Raw genomic sequence first — 27,363 nt, 5'->3', positions numbered from 1 at the left:
ATGGGGCAGGAATTGGGTAAGGGCTAATTGGGTGATGTCATCTTGTATCACATTAACATGTATTACTACAATGCACCAATAAAAATTAAAAAGGAAACTTTATAATATTAAAAAAGAAAAATCAAAAATACATATGCAGTTTGCATACATTACTCTTAACAAATATATTTTCCATCAAGTAAAAAGGAAAGATTTAGTTAGATACCCTATCTAAAAATATGAACTTATTTGTAAGTAGCAGAGGTAGGAGATATGAACCCATAAGCTACTCTTCAGTATATATCTCTGTGTGTTCTTACTGTTTTCATTGTACCCACTTTACATTAGCACATAGTGGTCTTTTACCTTCTTTTACTCTACCTTTAGTTTGTAACTATCTTTACTGGTAAGGTGGGTTTCTTGCAGGCAGCAGATAGATAAATTCATATTTTTAATCCATTTTGCCACCTTAAGTATTTTTTACTAGGGAGTTGAGGCCATTTATATTCAGCATGATTGCTGAAAGATGATTTTAAATTCCTAATATTTTTAGTTTTAACTTCTATTTGAGGTAGTGTTTGTTCTTCTTTGTTTACTTGTTTGTTTGATGAAAATTGTTGTTTTTTTGGTTCTGGCATTTATCACTTAGTTCTTCTTCAGAGTTAATCTCTTTGAGTATTTATTCTAGTATTGGTTTGGAAGAAATGAATTCTTTTGCATCTGTTTATCATGGAAAAATTTTATTTCCTCATGAAATTTGAGAGATAGTTTTGATGGGTAGGAAATTTTTTGCTGCAAGTTGTTTTCTTTCAGAGTTTGGGATATGTTACTCCAGGCCCTTCTGGCTTTCATGACTTTGTTTGGGAAGTCTGGAATGATTCTGATTGGTTTGCCTCTGGATATCACTTGGTATTTTGCTTTTGTTGCCTTTAAGATTTTTTCCTTAGCTTCTAAAATGGTCAGTTTGACTATTATATAGTGTGGTGAACCTTTTCTCTAATCTTGTCTATAGAGGGTTCTAAAAGTTTCCTGTACCTGTGTACTGACCTCTTTTACTATGTTTGGATAATTTTCTGATATTACTTCTTTGAAAAGATTGTTGATTTTGGTTTAACCTTCTATTCCTCTTCTATGTTTATTCTTGGGTTAGCTCTTTTAGGATGGGTCCATATCTCTTCCATGTCCAATTTATGCTGACAAATTGTTTTTTCTAAATTATATACTATGCACTCACTTATTAAGTGATCATCTTCTAAGAGCAATATTGTATTCTTCATGTGGTCTAATCTATTGTTTGTAGTTTGTATTGTTGCCTTAACTGAAAATTCTGCATCATTTCTACTGATAAATTTCTGATTTGTTCTTCTGGCAATTTCTGCACTTCTCTGTTGTAGGGTTTTGTTATTTTGAGGTTGCAACAACTCACTGCTTTCCTGTTATGCTTCCTTCTGATTATTTCAGAAGTTTGTATCTTTGTTGCTTTTGATAGATTTCTTTCGATTTGTAGCTATAAGCTAGCATATACCAGAACAAGTTGTGTTATATTCAATGGTGAAGTTTGAGTGAGGAGGAAAGTGATGAAGTTGTCAATGCAAGAATAGGGTAAAGTTGAAGATAGGATAAAATAGAATTAGAGTATGAGTTTGGCAAGGTAGTATATTAGAGATTAGACACAGTGAATATGAGGATAGCAGCGCATACCAGTTTTACTGACACTCAATCTCTACTGCTATGAAAACAGTATTCTGACAAAAAAAATAAAATAAACCAGCATAAATTTGAACAGAGCTCCAACAAGTAAAAATTGGCAGAAAAAGAGCTAGCAGGCAGATAAGAGAGCAGAAAAGTACCCCACCTGCCTCCAAGTGGTGTGGCCTCTTTGTTGGTGCTATCTTGCCTCACTGTACAGAGACTGCCAGCTACTCCCAGCAAAAAAGCCAAGGACTTGAAACAAAGTAAGTAGCTGAAACTCATCAGAATTGTAAGCCATTAGCTTTTCTTGTATGGACACAAGCTAAGACTTGCAGCAGTGGTGGCAGAGTTCACTGCACCCTCCAGAGATCTAGAGTGGCATTCAACACCATAAGTGAACCAGCATCACTGTGGAAGACTGTCCAGCACAGCTGCAAGGACTCACACAGCAAGCAATAGACCCATAGGGTCTGAGACTTTGTGGTTCATTTTGGTGAAGTTGAAGATGGAGTCTGCTGTCAGACATAGCAGAGGTGCAGATTAGCAAACAGCCCCCAGGGCCAATCAGGCAAAGAGGCCTATAGTTCCCAGGGCTCAGAGCCCTAATATGACCTCTGGATATCACCACAGCCCACTCAATTGTGACTGGGAAGAAGTCAGACCAACTCAGCCCTAGCTGTGGAGAATGGGGACTTCTATGTATACACTGGGTCTATGTATACTGTGGAACTAACAGGCACAAGCTACCTACACAGACAGGGAGAGACTTGGGTTCAGCATTAAGGAAAAACATAGAGGGAAACCTGTGCTTAACACTAGATCCAAGCCCATTGATACTGGCCATCTGCATAGATCAGAGTCTCAGAGACAGGTACTTTCTGAGAGTTTAGAGACCCAGGCTTGCAGCAGAAAAGGTGTCAAGGGACCCAGGCTTGCAGCAGAAAAGGTGTCAAGGGCACTCGCCATCTGCACAGAAACACCAGACCAGGGTCCCAATCATTGAAGGACACCAATTTTTTTTTTTTTTGGTTATTGTGTGTGTGGGGTTTTTTTTGTTGTTGTTGTTATTTTCTCTTCCCCACCCCTTTCATAAGCTTCTTCCCTCATATATATTTACTGTCTTCTCTCTGTTTCTTTTATTTTCTTTTACATATCATAAAACTATATACTCTAGATTGGTTACTTTCTTTTACTCAAAACAAAACAGATTGACCCAATTTTGTCCTTTCTGTCCTTATTGTTTTTGTTTTGAGTAGTGATTTCTCCAGGTTTCTATTTGTCCAAATATAACTGTTTTCTAAAAAAATACTTTATTTTAGTTTTTATTTTTACTTTTTAATTTTTTTGGTGCTGGAGATTAAACTAATACATTCTACCTCTCATATACTCCATGGCCTTTTTTATCTTTTACTCTGATTTAGGTTCTTGCTAATTTGCTGAGGCTGACTTCAAACCTACAATTCTCCTCTCTCAGTTTCCCAAGTACTGGGATTACCAGAGTGTGCAACCAAACCTAGCACAAAATAAATATTATAAATGAATAAACAAATGGATATTAAATACCTCAAGTTACTTTTCTTATTACAAGATTATTTTCCCTTAAATTCCCCAATATTATTCAGCAAATTTGAATAATCACAGATGAGTTTTAATATTTTCTTTTAACAATTTCATGTAAAATTACTATATACTTTTAAATTTTTAGATACATCAAAAGTTTATCAACTTTTAATTACTAAAGACAATGATTTATTTCCAAGAAGAGAAATATTCCATGAATGGACAGTTGTTACCCATCAAGTACATTGCTATAGAGTATATATCACTACAGGGATTCATATGGAGTAATTAAGTTACTTGAGAAAATAACTGACTGCAGTTATTTGTTCTAAAATCAGCATAGACCTAAACTCTTCATTATTTCCACTGTGCCTAACAGCAATTCCAAAGGCTTTAAATGCAATCAAAGAGCATATGTAATGAATTTGCCAGACACTTTTATGATGCATATTAAATGCAGTGAAAATGTGAGTGCTAGAAACCTAAAAGAATGAACACAGGAAATCAAGCTGAGTTCTCACACCATTGCTGACTCTACATTACACAGTTGTCAGATTAAAGAAATAAAATTAGTATGGCTGAGCTATGCAGCAATTGAGGAACTTGATATGAACTCATAAATCTGTGAAGGGCACAAAACTCAATAAAAACATTATTGAGTACCATTGTGAGATGAGTTATAATTAGAAACATTAAGATGGCACTTATTACAAAAACTGATAGATGTGTGCAAAGTCCAAGACTTTTTGTAAGAGCTATCAGCAAATCCATATTGTTTCAAGCCTTCCAAAAAAAAAAAAAGCCTAGAAATCATATAGACAGAAAAGCAATAGTCTAAATAAAAGAGCACAGGCTTTGTAGTCACAGAAGACTTCTACCCTGCATCTATCATTTATTTATTGGGTGGCATTAGGCAAGGTGATTTAATCTTCAGTTTCATCAACCATTAAAATACAACAAAAAAGAATACTCAGGTACTGTGTTGCACACCTATAATTCCAGTACGTGGGTGCTGAGGCAGGAGGATCACAAGTTTTGGCCCAGCACTTGTTAACTCAGCTAGACCTTGTTTAAAAAGAAATTGGGTAGCCGGGCGTGGTGGCGCATGCTTGTAATCCCCACACTTGGGAGATGGAGACAGGAGGATCGCGCTGGTTCAAAGCCAGCCTTGCTGGCTTAAGAGATCCTGTTTCCAAATAAAAAATATAAAATAGGTTTGGGAGTGTAGCCCAGAAGTCGAGGGCTTCCACGAACCCCAGTACCTTCAAAATAAATAAATAAATAAATAAATAAATAAATAAATAATAAAATAAAAAGAAATTGGGTATAGATCAGAGGTAGAATTCCTATCGGTTCAATCCTAATCACACATATACTAACACACCTAGAAAAATAGTACTGCTTTCCAAATGACTGTAATAAAGATGAATAAAATCATAGGCACATGAGGTTTTTAGCATAATGCTTCACACACAGAGCTGAATAACTGTCACTGTGGTGGTATAACTCCGTAGAGAGCCTATACTTATTGCATGTTAGCCCCTTAGTTCAATTCCAAGTACTTCCATTCCAAAATAAATAAAAGAACCTGCTATTATTAAGAGTCTGTTGCTTGTTTTTCTAAATTGTAGAAATTCAGTATTAGTCAAATTAGCAGGACAGTTGGACTTCCTAGACTTATTTTATATTTTATAATACTGAAATATTTAATACCCAAATAACCTAAGATACAAATATTTGTATTATTTAAATTTACTAAAAATTTTATCAGTAGACTAATGGTAAACAAATATGGTATACAGGTATAATAAAATACTATTCAGCCTGAAAAGGAAGAAAATTCTGTCATTTGTGGCAATATGAATCAATCTGGAGGACATTATGTTAAGTGAAATAAGCAAGGAATAGAAAGACAAATATTACATGACCTAATTTATATATGAAATCTAGAAAAGTCCAACTCAGTGGAGTGGAGTAAAAAGGTGATTGCCAGGGGCTGAGAAGGCAAATGCTGGTGAGGATGTGGGGAAAAAGGAACTTTTTTACACTGTTGGTGGGAATGCAAACTAGTTCAGCCACTATGGAGATCTGTGTGGAGATTCCTAAGAAAGGTGGGAATAGATCCACCATATGATCCAGCTCTACCACTCCTGGGTATCTTTCCAAAGGGGTTGAATTCAGAGAACTACAGCAACATATGCATACCTATGTTCATAGCAGCACAATTCGTAATAGCCAAAATATGGAACCAACCCAGATCTCCATTAACAGATGAATGGATAGCAAAACTTTGGGAAATACACATGATGGAATTCTATTCAGCCATAAAGAAGAACAAAATCATATCATTTGCAAGAAGATGGAAAGCCTTGGAGAACATTATGTTAAGTGAGATCAGCCAAGCACAAAAGGAGAAGGTACATATGTTTCCTCTAATATTCCTAAACTAGGAAACACAGAGGATACCAGTGGGACTCCAGGTAATGGAGGGGAATTATCAGCAAAGTTTGAATGGAAAGATAGGATAGGAGGAAGCCTGATCTGGATTAATGAGGGTCTACATCTGAATATGTGTAAAATTATGAATATGACATGGTTAACCTGGACAACCATTGTTGGTAGGGGGGAAGGGAAAACGGAAGTGTGGGGGGGCACAAAATATAGTTTAAATGTATACCATTTATGTTCAATTAAAAATTTGTTTAAAAAAGTCAGATTTAGTTAGGCAAGATGACCATGTTCTGGAGCTCTGTTGTACAGCACATAAACTATAGATAATAATGTATACTTAAAAGTTTCTAAGAAATAGAATCTTAAATATTCACAACAAAAAAGGTAAGTATGTAATATATATGTTGATAACTTAAGTCATTTCACAATGTATTTTATATATAAAATGTGTACTTCATATATTAAGACTATGATATGTAAATAATATACTTTAATGCTAAAACAATATTAAATCTATATAATTTTGATTTTCCAATTATACATTAATAATAAAAATAAATAAATAATCTCAATAAAGAAAAATGACTTATACTTTCATAATTCAGTAGCAAGACATTGCATGAATTAGGGCTTAGTAAATTCCAGTGAATTTTATTTTGGATAAATAAAAGTTTATTGACACTCCTTGAAGAAATAGTGTTATATAATTTTTGTAAATTTTGCATGAGGAAAATATGCACAGGCTACTGGAAAACACATTTTACATTAATCTCAGAAGTTTACTGGAAATTAAGACATTCAAAGATAGGTTGGGAATTCTTTCTAGTTTGTATGCTATAAAATATTCTTACTTCATTTATGTGCTTCACTCTAATACCCAAACAATAAGAAACTCCTGTGTATCACAAACTTCATCCATTGCTCTCCTATTCCACAGACACCTCCAACTTTAGGTGGTCACTTTGACTCCTGCAATTTCTAAGTTGAGTTGGTGTTAACCAAATAAGGAAAAAAGAAAAGAGTACTTCAAACCAGGTGTGGTGTTACATGCCTGTACTCTTCTCACTTGGGAAGCTGAGAAATCAGGCTTACAAGTTAGAAACCAACTACAGAAATTTAACAAGATCCTGTTTCAAAATAAGAAATGAACATGCTTCTGTATTCTAAAGGTAGAATTCCACTGGTTTCAATTCTCAGATTTAAAAAAGAAAAAGAAAGAAAAAGAAAAAAGAAAAAAAAAGAAAAACGTGTGTCTGAGGGTTTTTTAATCTGATTAACTGGAAGAATGAAATTCTCATTACTAATATGAGGAAAAAGTAGGAGAGAGCAAATGAGAAGGAGAAAAGGTAACATGGGGTATCTAGAGTCATTGGAGTTATTAGACAAGTGTGTAAACACAATTGAAGTTTGTTGGAAAGATTCAGAACAGACACATTAATCATAGAGCCATTAGTTATTCTAGAAAATTATGTGCAGAGAACAAATAGATAGAGCCCAGGAACTGAGACCTCATTTGAGGAGATACAGGGAAACTGAAAAGACAAGGCTGGTGAAATGAGTATAAAGAGAGAACATTATCCTGAAAGCTAAATGCAGAAAGTCTTGTAACTAGGAGCCTGAAGCACTGTGTTGAGTGCAGTTGATGAGTCAAGTAGGATGAAGGATAAGCATTGGCTAAGGCAACATGGAGGTCATCATGATAGGTACGAGTTATCTCAGTGGATATAGAGGGCAGAAACATAATTTGAGAGGGCCCACTAAAGAATAGAATGAGAAAAAGTAGATATAATAATGAATGGACTAAATTTTATGTCAAAAATTTCTGTAAAAAGAACACGAAAATGAGCCGGGCGTGGTGGCGCAGCTTGTAATACCCATGCTTGGGAGGCGGAGACAGGAGGATCACACAGGTTCGAAGCCAGCCTCACTGGCTTAAGAGACCCTGTTTCCAAATAAAAATGTAAAATTAGGTATGGGAGTGTAGCCTGGAGAAGGGTTTCCAGGAACCCCAGTACTACAAAAAAAAAAAAAAAAACATGGAAATGAGATCATAGATGGAAGAAATGTGAATTAAAGACACAGGCTTCTTTTAAATCACTGAGTTAATAAAGATGCATTAGTGCAAGCTAGGGAGAAAAGGGTCATAGGAGGAACTCTAGACAGAGAAGGAAAAACCACAGATGAGCAAATAAGGTGACCTATTGAGGAGGATGGGAGAAGAAGAGGGAAATTCCCTAACATACATGATGTACATTCACAAATATACCAAAGCCGACCACTAAGTCAAACATGAGAAGGAGGGAGAGGGGAGGAAATGGGATGGGAATTGTGTAAGGGCTAAATGAGTAATTTGTGCATATATGCCTCTACCATCTTTTACTCCATTAAGATGTATGACTACAGTGCACCAATAAAGAAAAGATTTTTGTGTGCCAATGCTTATAAATAAATCAATATTCTGTAGCAACAGTAGCATTTATATTTACCAAAGAGCTTATTATCACCAAGGCTTTTAGTACGCTAAAACATAATATTCTACTATGAGTTTAAAATACAAAAGGTTTTAATTGAAAAATAATTATGAGAAAATAAATATAACGACAACAGCAAAGGCCACAGACTGTCAAGTTATTTTAAAGTTTTTATCTGTTTTATTAATACAAGAATTAAATGCTTCATTTTTTGTTATCAATGAAATCTATTCATGGATATCACTTATGTTATAATTCTCTTTAACACTGAATGAAGAATAAAGTTGATATGCTCTATTGGTCTCATAGTGAATTTTTATTATCTACATCAATGATTTGAGTAGAAAAAGATGAAGGTAGAGGGAGAATAGAGATGAGAATAATGATTTGTCTTTGGTCTTACAATACCAATTTTTTCCAAGAACTTTCTTAATGTTAAAATTTTGATATGGAGATCAGTAGAAATATATTTTTGAGAGCTCATGTGCTGCTCCTCTACAACTAAGTGTGGGAAACATTTAAAGACATTGGGACTGGGAAGAACTCAGCTATTACAACAGCAGAATGGCCAGTTGTAGCCCTCCTACACAAATTCCACCTCACCAAACACCTGATATTTGCACCACACTGCAAGTGGTATTTTCCAAGCATTGTTAATTATTTTCACAGAAAAACTTCACTGAATGTTATCATCATTATACAGATATTAGAAAGTTGATACTTTAGAGAAGGAATAACTTAACTATATCACCAATTCAGTGACAAATAGAGCTGAAGCTGAACATAATGGCACAGACTTACAATCCCAGTATTTGGGAGGCTGAGACGGTAGATGACAGGCTCCTGGCCAGCCTCAGCTCAACTACTTAGTGAGGCTCCCCACAATTTACTGAAATTCTGTTTTAAAAAATAATAATAATAACTAGGACTAGAGATGTAGCTAAGAGGTAGAATGCCCCTGGGTTCAATCCCCAGTTCTGAAAAAAAGGAAAGAAAACAATAGAGCTGAGAATCAAAGCTAAGACTACCAGTTCCAGGATTCATTCCAGTATGCAAAGCTCTGATCTCATTTTTCTTTAAGTAAGTAGGCTAAGTCTGTGCATATTTATAAAACAAGCTGTTTTCATATTTCACATTCTAAAAGCTTTTTTTGTAATTATTAGTGATAAATATTAAATCTCATGCGAGCATCTCCTAAGTGTCCATCCTCCCAGAGCCTTGAAAAATATAGAATGAAGTATCTCCACATCCCTCTTGTCTCATTCAAAACTGTGATGCCTCAAAGAGGATACATACTAGAATTCTATCTGGTATGCTATGTACTCTGTTTAACTATCCTGGATTTCTCTTCCGTATATAATTGCATCCTAAGAAAATGTAAATGTTAAGTGTAACAAGCATCACATTGCTTATGACAAAAAGAGGGCTTTTTGATGATGTCTTTGATGACAATAGGAGGAACTGCAAAGTGGGAAAAGGAAGGTCTGAGAGTCCTTTATAGGCATATAAAAGTTAAATGACAGAGCCCTTTATAATCCTGCCAACATGTAAATTCTTAAGTCTATTATGGACTGAAAGCTTTGTCTGTATTAAACTGACAAAATGCATCAGACTTTAATTGGCAAGAGGATGATAATGGAAAAGAGATGTGCCTTAATTGACATACTCTCCCTGAAAAGACAGAATTTAGTAGTGCCATTGTAATTATTTCTAGCCATTAATACTGCAATAATCTATTACTTTCTCCATACATTACAGCAAGAAGCACTCCCAGCTTTAAATTCTATGATACTTAAAAAGCAAAGCCCAATGAAAATGAAAATATCTAGACTAGATTCACTGCTTTAGTATCGTCCCTGGAGAGCCATTAAGTGGACTTTTAGATCACCAGTGATCAGGATGAAGAATATGTTCAGTGTAACGAAGAGCAATAAGCATTCTATATTCAGAGACACACCTAATCATTTTCCACATCTGTTGTTTTAATTAGTTAATTAAGTAGTTACTATAATAATTAAGATATTTTCTTTTCATATAATTATTTGACTATTCCTAACTGCTTTTTCACAGCTGAATAACATAATGCTAAAATAATACTCTAATAATGGCTATCTGTGGCAATTGGTACTGAGTTTTCCCCCAAACATGAAAAAACTATGAGAAAGACATAGTCTTAAGCATTCAATGAACTTTTATTCTTTGTGGTACTGGGCATTGAACCAAGGGGCATTCTACTTCTGAGCTATATGCCTAGCCTTATTTTACTTTTTGCTTTGGAACCAGGTCTCACTAAGTTGCTGAGTGTCTCGCTATGTTGCTGAGGCTGGCCGGGAACCTGTGATTCTCCTGTCTCAGCCTCCTAAGTACTGTAATTAAAGGTGGGTGCCACCACTCCTGGATTCAATGAACCATATTAAGTACAAGTCAAAGTAATTGCTATTTTTTCTTTTGCTTTTTCAAGAACCCATAAACTCATTTATACAGATTCATTTTTCATTTAATTTTTATTGCAAGTATTCTCATAGGATTCAAAAACTTCCAATGTTCATTAATATGAGTTGATCATTAATCCACACTACAATCAATGTATATTTTTAAAACTTTAGGATTCCCATTTTAAGTATAATTTTCAGATAGTTAATTTAGATTTAACTTACAAATTCTTAAATATATATATATATATATATATATATATATATATATATATATATTAGATATTTGTAAAGAAAAATCCCCCATTTAGCATTTAACTTCTAATCAATTTTAAGTATTAAATCTTATATTTAAAATCGATAGAGAAACCATTACAACGTGGCCCAGAAAAATGGCCAAAAAAATGTGTGTCAATGAGAGTTTAATGTAAACTCAGAATTATGATTAGCTTAATTGCTCAATTTCCTGCTCATTTCTACAGTCCTTACTTTAGATATTTTCATATTACATCCAGTCTCTGATATTTAATTAAAAATTAATGTGGATTTGCATTCAGTTACTGATTTTCACAACTGTTTCCTGAAGAAATATGTATTTCAGTATGCTGACACTGTAGCAGATTACCAAATATGTATTGTTTATAGTTATTTGAATTCCTTTTCTAATTTAATGGCACATAACACTTTGAGAATTTATCTAAATAAGGCCATTCTCTAATATTAGTGGTTTTTTTTTCTAAGAGCTGTACTTTTAAAAAGACATTAGGAGTTCTATTCTATTTTCTTTTTTATTTTTATTATTATTATTATTATTATTATTATTATTTTGGTTATACTGGGGTTTCTGGAAACCCTTCTATTTATGGGTTACACTCCCAGACCTATTTTTATATTTTTATTTGGAAACAGGGTCTCTTAAGCCAGCGTGGCTGGCTTCAAACCTGCACGATCCTCCTGTCTCCACGTACCAAGCATGGGGATTACAAGCGTGTACCACCACGCCCAGCTCTATTTTCTTTTTGAACAGGAGATTGAACCCCGAAGAATTCTCCCTCTGTAGTATACCTTCAGCCCTTCTGTTTTTTCTTTGGAAATAAGATCTAAGTTGCAGAGGATCTCGTTAAGTTTCTGAGGCTGGCCTTGAAACTTGTGTTCCACCTGCCTCAGCCTCCCAAGTACCTTAGAAATTTATTTTAGAAGCCAATCTCTAAAATACCTGCTGGCATAAGTACAAATATCCTGCATGTGTGGTTTCTTGAATAAGAAAAATGCCTAGACATCAACTTTATACATGGTAAAATCTTCAGAGGGGAGGAAACTGAATTGTATTCAATTAATTAAGACACAGCAGTGAAAACTGTCTTACAGTCACCTGGACTGAAGGCAAAAGGGTATTTCTGGACAATTTTTTTTTTAAGTTTGTGTTCGGAGTCTAACCACCTGAGTTTGAAATTTGAACTACCATTGACTGGCTATGTATATTTGTTGAAAATCAATTGACCAGGCATTTGTAACCTCATTTCTTGATTCTACATTCTGTCTTATTGGTTGCTTAGCATGTTATTTATGCCAGTATCATGCAGTTTTAACTGGTATCACTTTGTAGTATAATTTGTAATCAGGTAGTATGGTGTCTCCAGTATTGTTCTTTTTGCTCAATTGCCTTTGCTATTTGGGAATTTTTATAATTTCATATGAACTATAGAATTCCTTAATTCTAGTTCTGTTAAGGATTTCACTGGAATTTTGATAGATATTGTATGAAATCTGGATCACTTCATATAGTATGGACACTTTAGCAATATTAACTATTTCAATATATACACATGTGTTATCTTTTCATTTGTGTCCTTTTTATTTTATTTTATTTTATTAACTTATAATTTTAAGCATACACAAATGTCAAAATTCATATTTGTTCTGGCAAAAATTTTCTCCTAATCTGTCAGCTCAGTGTCAAGGTTCATGACAGTTCCTTTTGGTTTATAGAAGATCTTCAGTTTAATGCAATTCCATGTATTGATCCACCTTTTAGTTTCTTGTACCTTTGGGGTCTGGCTATGAAAGTTTTTACCTGTGCCTGAGTGTTGTAGTGTTGGACCTATTCCCTCTTCAAGGAGATGCCATGTTTCTGATCTGATTTCCAAGTGTTTGATCCATCTTGAATTGATTTTTGTGCAAGGTGAGAAAGTAGGATTTATTTTCATTTTTCTGCATATGGGTATATGCAGTTTTGCCAACACTATTTGCACACTAATATCTATAATATACACAGAACTCAAAAACTCAGCACTAAGATAACAAATAACACAATCAGAAAATGAGCAAGTGAACTAAATAGACACTTCACAAAAGAAGAAATTCAAATAGCCAATAAATATATAAAAATGCTCAATGTCATTAGCAATTAGAGAGCAAATCAAAACTATCCTGAGATCTTCTTCAACTATAATGACAATCATCCAAAACACAAACAACAACAAATGCTGGTGAGGAAGTGGAGAAGTGTGAACTCTAAAATATTGTTGGTGGGATTGCAAATTAGTGCAACCACTTTGAAAAACAGTATGGAGGATCCTCAGAAGAATGGGAAAGAGCCTACCATATGATCCAGCAATACCACTTCTGGGTTGTCTACCCAAAAGAATGAAAACCAAAATACCAGACTAATACCAAACTAATGGGTATGTATCTATGTTCATAACTGCACAATTAACCATTGCCAAACTATGAAACCAGCCAAAATGTCCATCAAAAGATGAATGGATTACAAAACTATGGGATATGTACACAATGGAATTTTACTGAGCCATAAAAAAGAAAAAAAATGATGTCATTTACAGGGAAATGGGAACAAAGTTATAAAAAACATAATTTTTATAAATAAATTATGTGCTGTGAAAGGAACATAAGTTTTTAGTGATTCCAAAGAACTTCATCAGACATTTAAAAACCAACTGCCCTATTAATTCCAGGACAAATGAACAGGAAAAAAAGAATGTCAAGGGAAACCCATGTTTATAAATAAAATTATCAGCATAAACTTGATGATTGAAAGAATACTGCATAAAAGCAAAGTTGTATTGGATAGATTGTTTTGGATTCTAGAGTATTCGTTAACTATATAAAAAAACTGGAATTTACAGTCATTTAATTTCAAATCTCCTTAGTGAAAGCAACATCTTTCAGTATCCCAAGACATAAGTGCATGTAGAACAGAGAGGGGACTTATTATTTGGCCTTCGTCTTACCAAAGGAAAAAATGTGCAGTTGAAGCTTATGGTAGTTCTCAATTCTAAATGCATACATATATGCTTATTTAGTAATGTGCTTCCTAATGATAGAATTACATTTAAAAAGATACATTGTTAGGTGATTTCAGTGTTGAATGAACATCATAGAGTATACTTAGCTAGGATGTCATCAGGTGATATAATCTTATGAGAACACAGTTATATATGTTGTCTGTCATTGACCAAAATATCTTTATGTGGAGCATGATTATGTAAAGTCTATATATGTTTGTTTTTAGAAAAATGCAATTATCTATTAACTTTGTTAATTAGTAACATAATACAGTATTTGTTCTAAACAAATGAATTTATCCTTTCTGAGTACCTACTCTACTTTTTATTCTCATTCTTTTAATGTTTTGTTCAAATATATAACCTTGTGAATGCCAGAACTCCATGGATCTTCTTAACTCAGCAAAAACTTGAGAGGATATATCAGCATTTAGAATGTTAATACACATTGGACTTACAAATAGTTTAATGCTTTACAACATGTAAAACAACTTATTGAAAAGCATTTATCAATGTCAGAAAGTCTTTTTATTTAAGAGTGAACATTGGTTATATAATTGCAAAATACAGAGTTTTACAAAAATTCCCCAAAGTGTTCTTTTTATGCTGTGCTTGTAAGGCTGATAGATGCAAACTTTAGAAGGCAGTTGAATGAACACCAATAATAGTACTAAATATGTTGTGTACAAAAATATCAAATGATGCTGACAAAACTTTAGGCTGAATAAAAAAGGAAAGTAACTTTCATTCAATGTGTATTTTTGAGACAATTGGCATTATATAATACATATAAGCATTTCTCATTTAATAAAATGATTTCTTAGTAATTGATAATAAAGTCTAAAATAATTCATAGTAGTTATTTTGATACTCAAGAGTGATCAAGATGGAAAACATTTATTAGCTATACAGTATAATCTAAATAAAACAAGGAACACTAATTTCTGAGGAGCTCAAGGTGCACAGAGATCAGGCTCCTGAGCTACGAGAGCATCACCTGCTACATTCCCCATTGCCTCTCTGGAGTCACCACCAGGTGCTGGCTGTTACTCTGATCCACCAACCCACTGTTCCCTGGTAGGTTTCTTCATGTAGTTTCCATGACATTCAATACAGTTGCTCCCTTCTCCACCTTTAAAAAGCTTTTATTTCATAGAGAGTGTAGCTGTTTGCTCCTAATAAGGAGTATTCCTCTCTAACCCAGAAATTTACATTTCCAGAAGGCATTATGATGCACAGGTTGAAACAGTATGTAGCTCAGAGAAGCAGCTGAGCAAATACAGTTTCTTCAGAAATTTCTGCAATTTCTAGGACAGCAGCTAAGAGGGAACATCCAAAGCTGCCACCCTGCATAGGATTAATGGACCCTGAGGAAGCCAGGGACTTTAATTCAAAATTAAAACGTGGTCATGCCACGGGTGCAAACCCACTAAGTGAAGCCTGCTGCTGAGCACTTTGGAATGTTGTCTATCCATTAGCTCAGCACTCTGATCCCACTGACTTCAAGAAAGTGGTGTAACTGTTCCAGATACCAGTATCCTCTGATCTTCTCTTTGAGAGCTTGTGGCTTGTGGCATATGAGATTGTTTCTTCTTTATGTATCTTGAGTTTCCCTTTAAAAGCTATAAAGTTGCAGTCCTATTTAAAATGTTTATATACAAGTATGGCGGTACATCCCTATAATTCTAGTTCTTAGGAGGCTGAGACAGGAGGATCACAGTTTAGAAAGATCCTCAACAACTTAGTGAGACCCTATTTTAAAATAAAAAAGAGCTAGGGTATAGCACAAAGGTAGAATGCCCCTGCATTAAATATTTGGTATGAAAGAAAACAAAGCAATAAAATAAAAAGTTAAAAAATGTTAAAAGTATTTTTTAGTTATAACAGATAAGCTCTAAATTAATTTTAACAAAATTAAAAATTGTAGATGTAATGACAAAGACAGTTCTAAGAAACAGAAAAATATACCATACTTAACATATACAATGAAGAATGACTGAACTTTTAAAAGGCCTTGGTTCTTATTTTTATAACATTAAAAGAGAGGTGATTCCCCCCACACACACCTGGAAGGCCCAGGAGGTCCAGGCCCCATGGCCCTGACCCCAGGAGGGTGGGCGGGCATGGGTGGGGCACCCTTAGACAACCCCTTGCCCCTGCACTTGGAGGTCCAGGCCCAGGCTGCTTGGCCCCAACCTCGGGAGGGTGGGCGGGCATGGGCGGGGCTCCCTTAGGCGATCCCCCCACCCCGAAGGCCCCGAGGTCCCGGCACATGGCCCCGACCCTACCTGGGCAGGGCACCCTTAGGTGACCCCTCACACACCCGGAAAACTCCGGAGTTCCACCCACCTGGCTGATGGGTGGGCACAGGCGGGGCACCCTTAGGAGACCCCTCCTCCCACCCACAAAGAAAAAAAAAAATTTCATCGCTACCGAGTGCCTGATCCCACATCCTCCCAAGCCACACATACTCTCTTCTCTTATTTAAAAAAAAAAAAAGGGAAACAAAAAAAAAGAAAAATATTTGAGAGGGGTTAAGATGGCCACGGTGGCAGCTAGAATATTGGAGATGCAGAAAAAACATACATCTGAACTGGAATTTTTGGAAAAATTCCCTGCGAAGGAGGACTGAGGCTTCTTTACATCCTTAAGAATCCGGCACATCACCTGTAAGGAGAGAGTCTAGTGGAGACCTAAGAGGAAGGCGGTGATGGCAGCAGTGGCCGAGATGATGGTGGAGACTTGGATTTGGGAGAGGCAGACATCTGATCCAACCCACCCTGATCCTCTGAAGAAATTACCCGAAAGGTCAAATGCTACTGTCGTGCATGCTTAGGAACACTGTACATTATGCAGCATGGGAAAAGAGCTTGGGAAAGATTTGAAATGGTGGAGGCAGTCGCATTAGCAGTGGCAAGTACTCAGGGGAGGCAGATATCTAATGTAATACACCTGGAACTTTTGAAGAAATTACCTCAGAGGCAGAATACTACCACCACACACCCTTGGGAATGTGGGACAACCTGCTGGGTGAAGAGGGTGCTCAGATCGGAGCCTGCTGAGGGTTGAGGCCAGTGCCAGGGCCAGCGAGGCTGGGATCAAAGCCAGCCATGAGGCAAGGCAGGTGATGGGGCCAGCGAGGCCGGGATTGGAGCCTGCTGTAAGGCAAGGCCCCTACTGAGACCTCCGAGGTCGGGGTCAGAGACTGCCAAGGAGTTAGGCCAGTCCCAGGGTCAGCAAGGCCGGGATCGGAGCCTGCTATGAGGCAAAGCCGTTGCTGGGGCCTCCGAGGCCGAGATCGGAGCCTGCTGAGGGTTTAGGCCGGTGCCGGGGGGCAGTGAGGTTGGGATTGGAGCCTGCTGTGAGGTAAGGCTGGCGCTGGGGCTCCGCAGCCAAGATCAGAGCCTGCCAAGGATTTAGGCCGGTGCCAGGGTCAGTGAGGCCGGGATCAGAGCCTGCTGTGAGGCAAGGCTGGAGCTGGGGCCTCCGAAGCTGAGATTGAAGCCTGCTGAGGGTTTAGGCTGGTACTGGGGACAGCGAGGCCAGGATCGGAGCCTGACGTGAGACAAGGTTGGTGCTGGGGCCTCCAAGGCCAGGATTGGAGGCTGACGAGGGGTTAAGCCAGGGCCGGGGCCAACAAGGCCAGGATCGGAGCCTACTGTGAGGCAAGGCCGGTGCTGGGGGCCTCCGAGGTTGGGATCAGAGCAAGCTGATGCATTAGGCCTGTGCCAAAGCCAGCAAGGCCAGGAGAGGAGCCTGCTGGGAGATAAGGCTGGTGCTGAGGCCTCAGAGGCCAGGATTGGAGTCTGTCGAGGGCTTAGGCCAGTGCCGGGGCCATCGGGGCTGAGATCTGAGCCTGCTGTGAGGCAAGGCTGGTGCTGGGGCCTCCAAGGCCTGGACAGGAGCCTGCCAAGGGGTTAGGCCGGTGCTGGGGCCAGCGAGGCCGGGATTGGAGCCTGCCTTGAGTTATGGCCAGAGCTGGGGCCTCCGAGGCTGGGATCGGAGCCTGCCGAGGGGTGAGGTCAGTGCCGGGGCCAACGAGGCTGGGACCAGAGCCTGCCATGAGGCAAGGCTGCTACTGAATCCTGCAGGGCAGGGATCGGCGTCAGCCAAGGGGTTAAGCTAGTGCCAGGGCCAGCAAGGTCGGGATCGGAGCCTGCCATGAGGCAAGACTGGTGCTGGGACCTATGAGGCTGGGATAGGACTCTGCTGAGGGGTAAGTCTGGTGCCGGGGCCAGTGAGGCTGGGATTGGAAACTGCTGTGGGGCAAGGATGGAGCTGGGACTTGCGAGACCAGGATAGGAGCCTGCCGAGCGGTTAGGCCGGTGCCAGGGTCAGCGAGGCCGGGATCGGAGCCTGTCATGAGGCTAGGCCGGTGTTGGAGCCTCTGAGGCTGGGAGAGGAGCCAGCCGAGGGGTTAGTTTGGTTTGGGGGCCAGCGAGGCCAGGATCGGGGCCTCCCATGAGGCAAGGCCAGTGCTGGAGCCAGCGAGGTTGGGATCAGTGGCCAGGCCACTACTGGGGCCGTCAAGAGTGGGATCGGAATTTGCAATGTGACATGCATAGAGAAAAAGCACAGAAAATAAAATCCAGATGCTTCCCCTAATTAGCAAGAACTAGGAGGAAAGGGGTAACAGGAGAAGGTCGAGTACTAGAAAGGGCCCTATTGAAAAGCAATTAAGGTGACCAATCAAAGGGGAGGGAATGGGGGAGGATGGAATCTCTTTAAAACTCATGAGTTCCATAAACAATTATATCAAAGATAATCACCAATTTAGCATGGGATTGGGGGGGATGCGATAGGTATTGGATGAGGGTTTATGTGGTGAGCCGCCATTGAAAGATGGCGCCGGCTTCCTGCCTCAGAGCTTGATTGGCACATGGCTGTGTAGGAAGCAACTCCATATTTGGAGGCTAGGATTACGTGACACATGACGTGGTGGTGACCTGACGAGCGTGAGCCAGTGAGTGAGTGAGATGTGGCAAGAGGTGATTGGGAGAGTTAATGTTTATAATGCCCTGCGTGAGGCAGATCTTCGCCATTCCGCCATTACTAGTTATCCTGAATAAATGGCTTGCAAGAAGAGCTTCGTGTCGTGTCTTAATTGCTGGTCGAGGGACGCGACAACTGGTGGCCCGTACGGGGAAAAATCAGCTCCCGTGCGTGAAGCTCAGAACTTGCTGTCGTCAGGGAAGGTGCACCGGTAAGTCCCCTGGTAGATTGGGGGGTCCGCGAAAAATGCGGGTAACCGCTCTCACCTGTGGATAAGGGGAGAGCAAATCAAGTAGAGCTGCGATCAAAGCAGACGCGGGAAAGTAAAAGTAGAGCTGCGATCAAAGCAGACGCGGGAAAGTGAAAGTGGAGCTGCAGTCAAAGCAGACCCGGGAACGCGAAGGTAGAGCCGCTATCAAAGCGGACCGTTTTTGAGTTTCATTTTGAGCTTAGTTTGGGGATGGGGGCGTCGCAGTCTCATCCAATTTTTTTGGCTCTCCAGGAGCTACTTCATTCTAGAAGTTTAGAATTTAGAAAGTCTACTTTAGAGAAATTTTTAAATGATTGTGACAGCGCCGCTCCATGGTTTGCTGTCTCAAGTAACCTGACAGTTCCTAGTTGGGAAAAGCTTGGTCGAGATCTTGAATATGCCAAGCAACAGGGAAGCCTTAATCCCTGTGTTCTACCTATTTGGAAATTGGTCAGAGGTTGTTTAGAAGATCAAAAATATCATGATGCTATTAAGGAAGGGCAAACCGCCCTTGAGTTACTCAAAGACCAGAAATCTGAGGAGCATAAGTCAGAACGGGCAGTTAGTGAAGTAGGGGAACCTGTCCGTTCCTCACTCTATCCAAATTTATCTGAATTTAAAGGGCCAGACTCCTCTTCTGATTTTTCTGATGAGGAAGAAAGTTCATTAAAGAAACAAATGGCATGTGTGTCGATTTATTCAGCCTCAAAAAAATCCTGTTTGCCTAAATTAGATCCAGACTTTCCTATGCCCTCAGGTTTACAAGAAATTCCTCCCCCGTGTTATCCTCCTCCTGGGCCACCGCCATCCTTACCATCTTCCACTAAGGGATCTCATAATTCCTTTTGCCCTCAAGTTTGGTCATGTGTTAGAACTGAGCTCCCGTTGGCCTTTCCTATTTTTCAAAATACACAGGGCGCTTGTTTTTATGAACCCCTTGATTTTAAGGTCATTAAGGCATTAGTAGAATCAGTTCGCATGTATGGGGTTACAGCTTCCTTTACATTAGCCCAAGTGGAAGCTCTGGCTAGAAACTGCATGACGCCAGGGGACTGGAATGGATTAACATGAGCGTGCCTCACCCCTGGACAATTTTTGGAATGGAAGGCCTTTAACATAGAATATGCCTCTGATCAGTCTGCTGCTAATGCTCTTGCTGGAAATCCTCAATGGGATTGAGATATGATTTTAGGACAAGGGCTACATGCCCAAAACCAAACCCGACTTCCTTTGGAAGTTTATAATCAAATAAATTTTTGTGCTATTAGAGCATGGAAATCCCTTAGGAGCTCAGGGGAATCTGCTGGTAATCTAACCAAAATTATACAAGATCCTGCCGAGCCGTTCGCAGATTTCGTAGCTTGTCTCCTTGAAGCTACAAGTAGAGTTTTAGGTCCTAATGTGGAGGTGGCAACACCTTTGATTAAACAATTAGTTTTTGAACAGTGTACAAAGGAATGCTGAGCTGCTATCCGACCATACAAGGACAAAAATATTGAGGACTGGATGAAAATCTGTCGAGAGTTAAATGGCCCTCTAACTAATGCGGGTTTAGCAGCCGCCGTTATGCAGTTAACTCGGCGCTCCGGGATAAATCCGGGAGCCTGTTTCCAATGCGGCCAAATGGGTCATCAAAAGCGACAATGTCCACAAAAGAAAAAAAATTTGTCTATTATACCAGATAATATCATAAAACAACCTGGCCTTTGCCCTAGGTGTAAAAAGGGGAAGCATTGGGCCAAGGAGTGCCATTCCGTAAAAGACATCAATGGCCAGCCCCTGCCTCCTCTTCAAGAAAATTCTCTGCCAAAAAATGGGCAAAAGGGCCCTCGACCCCAGGGTCCGCAAATATATGGGGCCCTTACCACCTCCAATATCCCACAGGCGACTCTTCAAACAATTGTTCCGCCTCAGGGGGAGCCACTCAAAGCTCCGCAGGATTGGACCTCCATTCCTCCTCCAAATACCTATTAAGTCCACAATCTGGTGTTCAAGTACTTGATACTGATTTTCAGGGTCCTCTGGATCCTAATGCTGTAGGACTAGTCATTGGCCGAGCTTCATCGTTGCTTAAAGGTCTTGTGGTTCATCCTGGTATTGTTGATCCCAATATTAAAAATAATATAAAAGTCTTAGCTGAGTCACCTCAAGGAGTGGTTTCTATTTCTCCTGGTGACCGAATAGCTCAATTATTGTTGCTTCCAAAATTTTATTCCATTCCTGGCATAAAAAATAAATATAGCAAGAGAGAGATAGGATCCTCCGGAATTGATTTTACTTTTCTTTCTATTAATCTGGATCAGCGCCCTTTGTTAAAGTTACAAATAGAAAATCATGATGTTTTGGGCTTGTTAGATACAGGAGCCAATAAAAGTATAATAGCAAAAAAAGATTGGCCTCTATCCTCTGAAAAATTAATGGCCATAAATTCCTTAATTCAAAAACAATTAGCTACAGGACATATTCAACCTTCTCTTTCACCTTGGAATACTCCTATTTTTGTCATAAGAAAAAAGTCTGGTAAATGGAGGCTGTTGCATGATTTACGGGCCATTAATGCTCAAATGCAAATTATGGGTTCCGTCCAAAGAGGCCTACCATTGTTGTCTGCCTTGCCAAAAAATTGGCCTCTTATAATAGTTGATATAAAGGACTGTTTTTTCTCCATTCCACTACATCCACAGGATATACAAAGATTTGCTTTTACAATACCTTCTTGTAATCACGAATCCCCTGACAGGAGATATGAATGGAAAGTTTTAGTCCAACTATATGTCAGCTTTATATTGGAGCTGTGTTGACTCCATTAAGAAAACGGTTTCCAACAGTTCGATGTATTCATTATATGGATGACATATTATTGTCGGCCAAAAATATGGAGATTTTGCAGGATGCCTATGACTTTCTTGTTAAATTGTTAGATAATAAAGGGCTATTAATTGCACCTGAAAAGGTTCAAATGAGTTTCACTGCTTCTTATTTGGGGACAAAGATAAATCCCCTTTATGTTTCCCCCCAAAAAATTGAAATTCGTAAAGATTGTCTAAATTCTCTTAATGATTTTCAAAAATTATTGGGAGATATTAATTGGATCCGAAGCTTTTTGGGGTTGCCCAATCATGCCCTTCGGCCATTGTATGATATCCTAAAAGGTGATCCTGCCCTTGATTCACCACGGGTCTTGACCCCGGAAGCCAGAAAGGCATTACTCTTAGTGGAAGAGGGTTTAACTAAGGCAATGCTCCAACGAAGGGATGAAGATAAACCAATCTCCCTATGCCTGTTACAGACCTATTTACAACCCACGGCACTTCTCTGGCAAGATGGAGTTCTATTATGGATCCATCCTAAGTCTTCTCCCAATAAATCCATTTCTTATTACCCATCAGAGGTGGCATCCTTAGCATTACTTGGTATTCAACAATGCTTGCAACATTTTGGTGATCAGCCATCCTTGTTGATTGTTCTTTATTCTAGTGATCAAATTAAAGTTCTCTGTGGAACTTTGGATATTTGGGCAGTGCTGCGTTGCTCCTTTTTGGGAAAAATTGATAATCATTATCCAAAACATCCAATATTAAGTTTTTTACAGGGGCATCCAGTGATCTTTCCTAAAGATACCTCTTCAGTCCCTATTCATAATGCTGTCAATATTTTTAATGATGGATCTAAGACTGGATGTGGAGCTTATTTAATCGAACAAAATGAGCCTGTTTTGATACAATTTGAACCTGATTCTCCCCAAATAGTAGAGCTTAAAATTGTTATTGAATTTTTTAAGACTTGTCCCTTTTCCTTTAATTTATTATCAGATTCTTTATATGTGGTTAATGCAGTCAATATTTTGGAGGCAGCCGGTCATTTTAATGCCTCCAGCAAAGTCTGTTCCTTATTTAGACAATTACAATCTTTAATCTGGCAAAGGACTTCTAAATTTTTTGTTCAACATATTAGAGCACATACCGGACTTCCTGGGCCTCTTAGTGAGGGTAATAATTTGGTAGATATATGTACTCGCAAAAATTTTATTTTTTTAATTTCTTCTTTAGATCAAGCTCGTAATTTTCATGCCCAGTTTCATGTACCTGCAAAAACTTTACAACATCGTTTTCAATTAACCAGAGCGGATGCTCGCCAAATAGTTCTGGATTGCCATCAATGTGTTACCTTTCTGCACCCTCCGAGTTTGGGCGTTAATCCGCGAGGCCTTTTACCGTTAAGGGTATGGCAAATAGACATTACCCATTTTCAGGAGTTTGGGTCCTTAAAATATGTTCATGTCTCCGTGGATACCTGTTCTGGTATTATTTTTGCCTCTGCCTTGACTGGTGAAAAGTCACATCATGTTATTACTCATTGTCTCGAAGCCTGGGCAGCCTGGGATAAACCTCATCAATTAAAAACTGATAATGGCCCTGCTTATACTTCACATAAGTTTATAGCTTTTTGCAAAACCCTTTCAGTTTCTCTAAATCATGGCCTTCCCTATAATCCACAAGCTCAGGGCATCGTTGAGCGTGCACATAGCACATTAAAAGAATGTCTTCTTAAACAAAAAGGGGGAATCGGCCACGGCAGGCCCCCTAAACAGCGATTGGCATTGGCTCTTTTTACTCTAAATTTTTTAAACCTGGATCTAAATGGATTATCTGCGGCTGATCGTCATATGACACATAAGCCTACATGTCAGGGATATGTTAAATGGAAGGATGTAATTACGGGACTCTGGCATGGCCCAGACCCAGTGTTGGCCTGGACGAGAGGATCTGTCTGTGTCTTTCCACAGAATCAGCAGGACCCAGTGTGGCTCCCAGAACGCTTGACTAGGCGCTGCAATAATCATAAAAATGAGAAACCCCCTACGGCTGTGGATGCTGCTTCGCCTAATAACCTCGGTTCAGATGGAATGGAGATGGGGAATTCTATCGGCATTTCCGGTACCCATGCCAGTGAGACATAGCGCTCAAGTCTTTCCTCGACTATTTACCAGTAATAAGAAAATTAATCTACCCTACCTCTCGTTAGATGAAGAACAGGCACCTTTAGAGATTAATAAAACTTTTAGGGAGTTGGGCAGCCTCTGTTTCACTACCTCATCTCCTCAGGAGAACGAATCTTGTATCCCCTTACAAAAGGGAATATCAGGCTGGTTTTCCCTCAAAGAAAAATGGGGAAAACAAAGACAAAATAATACTGTTACTGCTCCGAAGGGTTATCTACAGCTAAAGAATCCATTTTCGGATAATGTTATCTGGATAAATGGCACCTGGCCACTTTGTGCACAAAGGCCTAATTCTACTTTAAGACAGCCTAAATGGGCTCCTCATTGTAGTGGTTCCTATAATCTGGGAGAAGAATGGCCCTGGACTGATTGCCAATCCAGTGTGGTTAGACATATATATAATAATTCCTTTTTTACCTTCTCACCTGGTGCCGTTGGTCCTTCAGAAGGTTTACAGGGCCTCTTTAGTCAAGATCTAGCCCATAACCCCTTTCATAAATGGATGCTTTGTGGTATAAATGGAAGTTGTCTGGATGCCTCTCCGTTAGTTTTGCTTCAGGGAGGAAGTTTCGGAGTAGCGAATGTCTCTTGTGAACATGTTGAATTACGAACGTATTCAAATTGCACAACAAAAGGTAATGATGTCAATAAAGATTGTGATGAGGAATATAGTTCCTCCTCCACTTATTCTTGCAGTCAATTAACACCAAAAATTATACAAACTAAACATTATTCCCCTGCTAGCGTGTGTGTTCATCCTCCTTTTATTTTTATATTGAGTAATAATAGCTTTTCCTTTTGTAATAATTATAGCTGTTTTTATAGTTTGTACTGGAATAATAGAAGTTTTTCTCGTGCTATGATTGCTCGAATTCCTCGCTGGGTTCCAGTCCCAGTGGATGCTCCCAATTCCATGGTTTTATTTAGGTCTAAACGAGATTTTGGCATCACGGCTGCCATTGTAGCCGCGATTGCTGCTGCTGCTGCTGCGGGCACTGCAGCTGCAATTGCCTTAACTCAGACAGTACAGACAGCGGAGACTTTAATATGTCCTCCACTGTGGCGCAGGCCTTAGATACTCAAACAACGCTGAATAGTCAACTTAAAGGCGGCCTTATGGTAGTTAATCAGCGCATTGTTTTAGTACAAGAACAAGTTGAGATATTATGGCAGCTTGCTCAGCTTGGATGTGAATGAAGATACCCTGGTCTCTGTGTTATCAGCGTTCAATATGAAAACTCTACAAAAGCCGCTAACCTGTCTCGGGAGTTGTCAATTTATCTTTTAGGCAACTGGACGGGAGAATTTGAAACCCAACTAGAGAGATTACGCACTGCCGTGGTCACCGTCAACTCGACTCGTGTGGACATTAGTTTGGCCGAAGGACTGTCATCTTGGATAACTCATGCCATGAATCATCTAAAGGAATGGGCTGGATTGGGGGCCTTGATGGGATTATTGGTTGTGGCTGTGTTGTTTTGTGTCTGGTGCATTGCTCGTCTTCGCCAAAGTTTTGATCATAATACAGCCATGTTTATACAGGCCTGTGTGGCTATCGAGGCAGGACAATCACCCCAAGCCTGGCTCGCGGCAGCTAAGGCATAATGGCTCAGGTTCAAGGCAAAGCACTGCAGCTGAGGGCACAAGTTTGGTCCTCAGGAAGAGTACACTTGACTGCACACGGGTTAGGCACCCAAGTACCCGTCCCTAGAAAAAGGTGCCAGTGATTAATAGGGGTCAAACCTCTGCTCTTACCTGTTGCCTATAAAAACAAAAGGGGGAATTGTGGTGAGCCGCCATTGAAAGATGGCACCGGCTTCCTGCCTCAGAGCTTGATTGGCACATGGCTGTGCAGGAAGCAACTCCATATTTGGAGGCTAGGATTACGTGACACATGACGCGGTGGTGACCTGACGAGCGTGAGCCAGTGAGTGAGTGAGATGTGGCAAGAGGTGATTGGGAGAGTTAATGTTTATAATGCCCTGCGCGAGGCAGATCTTCACCATTCCGCCATTACTAGTATCCTGAATAAACGGCTTGCAAGAAGAGCTTTGTGTCGTGTCTTAATCGCTGGTCGAGGGACGCGACAGGTTTATTGGATGATATGTGCTTGTATATCCTCTTAAGTCTTGTATTCCAAAGTGATGTATGATTACAAAAAATAAATAATTTAAAAAATAATAACATTAAAAGAAATGTGTTTTATGAAAAGATAGCTATATTTATTCACTTTTATGGCTACTTAATCATGATCAGAGTTTCTTTTTTTTTTTACTTTCTACTCTTAAGTATTCATTTCTTTAAGCCCCATTTGAAACATAAACTATGAGCTAATACCTTTCCTCTACAATTATCTGATATATCCAAGTTTAAGTTATTCAACAACCATTACATTAATTATATCTTTGTTATATTATTCCCACAAGTCCCATAGATATTCTTTGAAACTGACCATTCATTTTGTATTTATGGATATTTTATTGTTATACAACTATATTAAGAAAAGCAATCATAGGGCTCAACTCTTATAATAAACTAATATTCATAGTACTTTTTTATGCTTGCTTGATCATGCTCATTTCATATTATGTGTTGAGGAATAAGGAAGCTGCTGCTTATCCAAACTGAGAATCTTTTCTACATTTGCCACATTTCACTGCTACTGTCTCCCATATGAACTCTGTGTTTAAGCTATGATAAAACTGATAACTATAACTGCTTAAAAATAACATTACTCAGTGATATGACAGAATTAAACTACAAAGAAATACAAAATAACCAAATGATTCTACTTTTGGGAACATTTGAGACATATGATGCCTCCATTATATTTCTTCAATGGAAAAAAGTTAAGAAGATCTATAATATCTGTCATATATTATATATAATGTATAATGTTGTCTAATACTCATATTTTCTTTCATATATTGATGACCTCTAATACGATGCATATTTGAGGTTAAAATAGTCAATTAGATAAGGTATCTTTAGACAATTGACATGTAAAACTAAATATCATTAAATCATTTTATTGATCACATATTTAAATGTATGAGTTGTCTTGGCACTATAAATTATCTTTACTGATTGTTTTCCTCACAAATATGTTTAAGTTACAACATATTTTAAATTTCAGTTCATTTTCATTCAAATCATTTGTCACTTTTCTTTGGATTTCATTGAAAATTCTTTTGAAAAATAAGTTTCTTCCATAATATTACCTATAAAA

Source organism: Muscardinus avellanarius, assembly GCF_963383645.1.
Source record: "Muscardinus avellanarius genome assembly, chromosome: 7".
NCBI lineage: Eukaryota > Metazoa > Chordata > Mammalia > Rodentia > Gliridae > Muscardinus > Muscardinus avellanarius.
The sequence above is the reverse complement of the archived record's forward strand: the minus strand, read 5'-3'. Positions refer to the sequence as shown.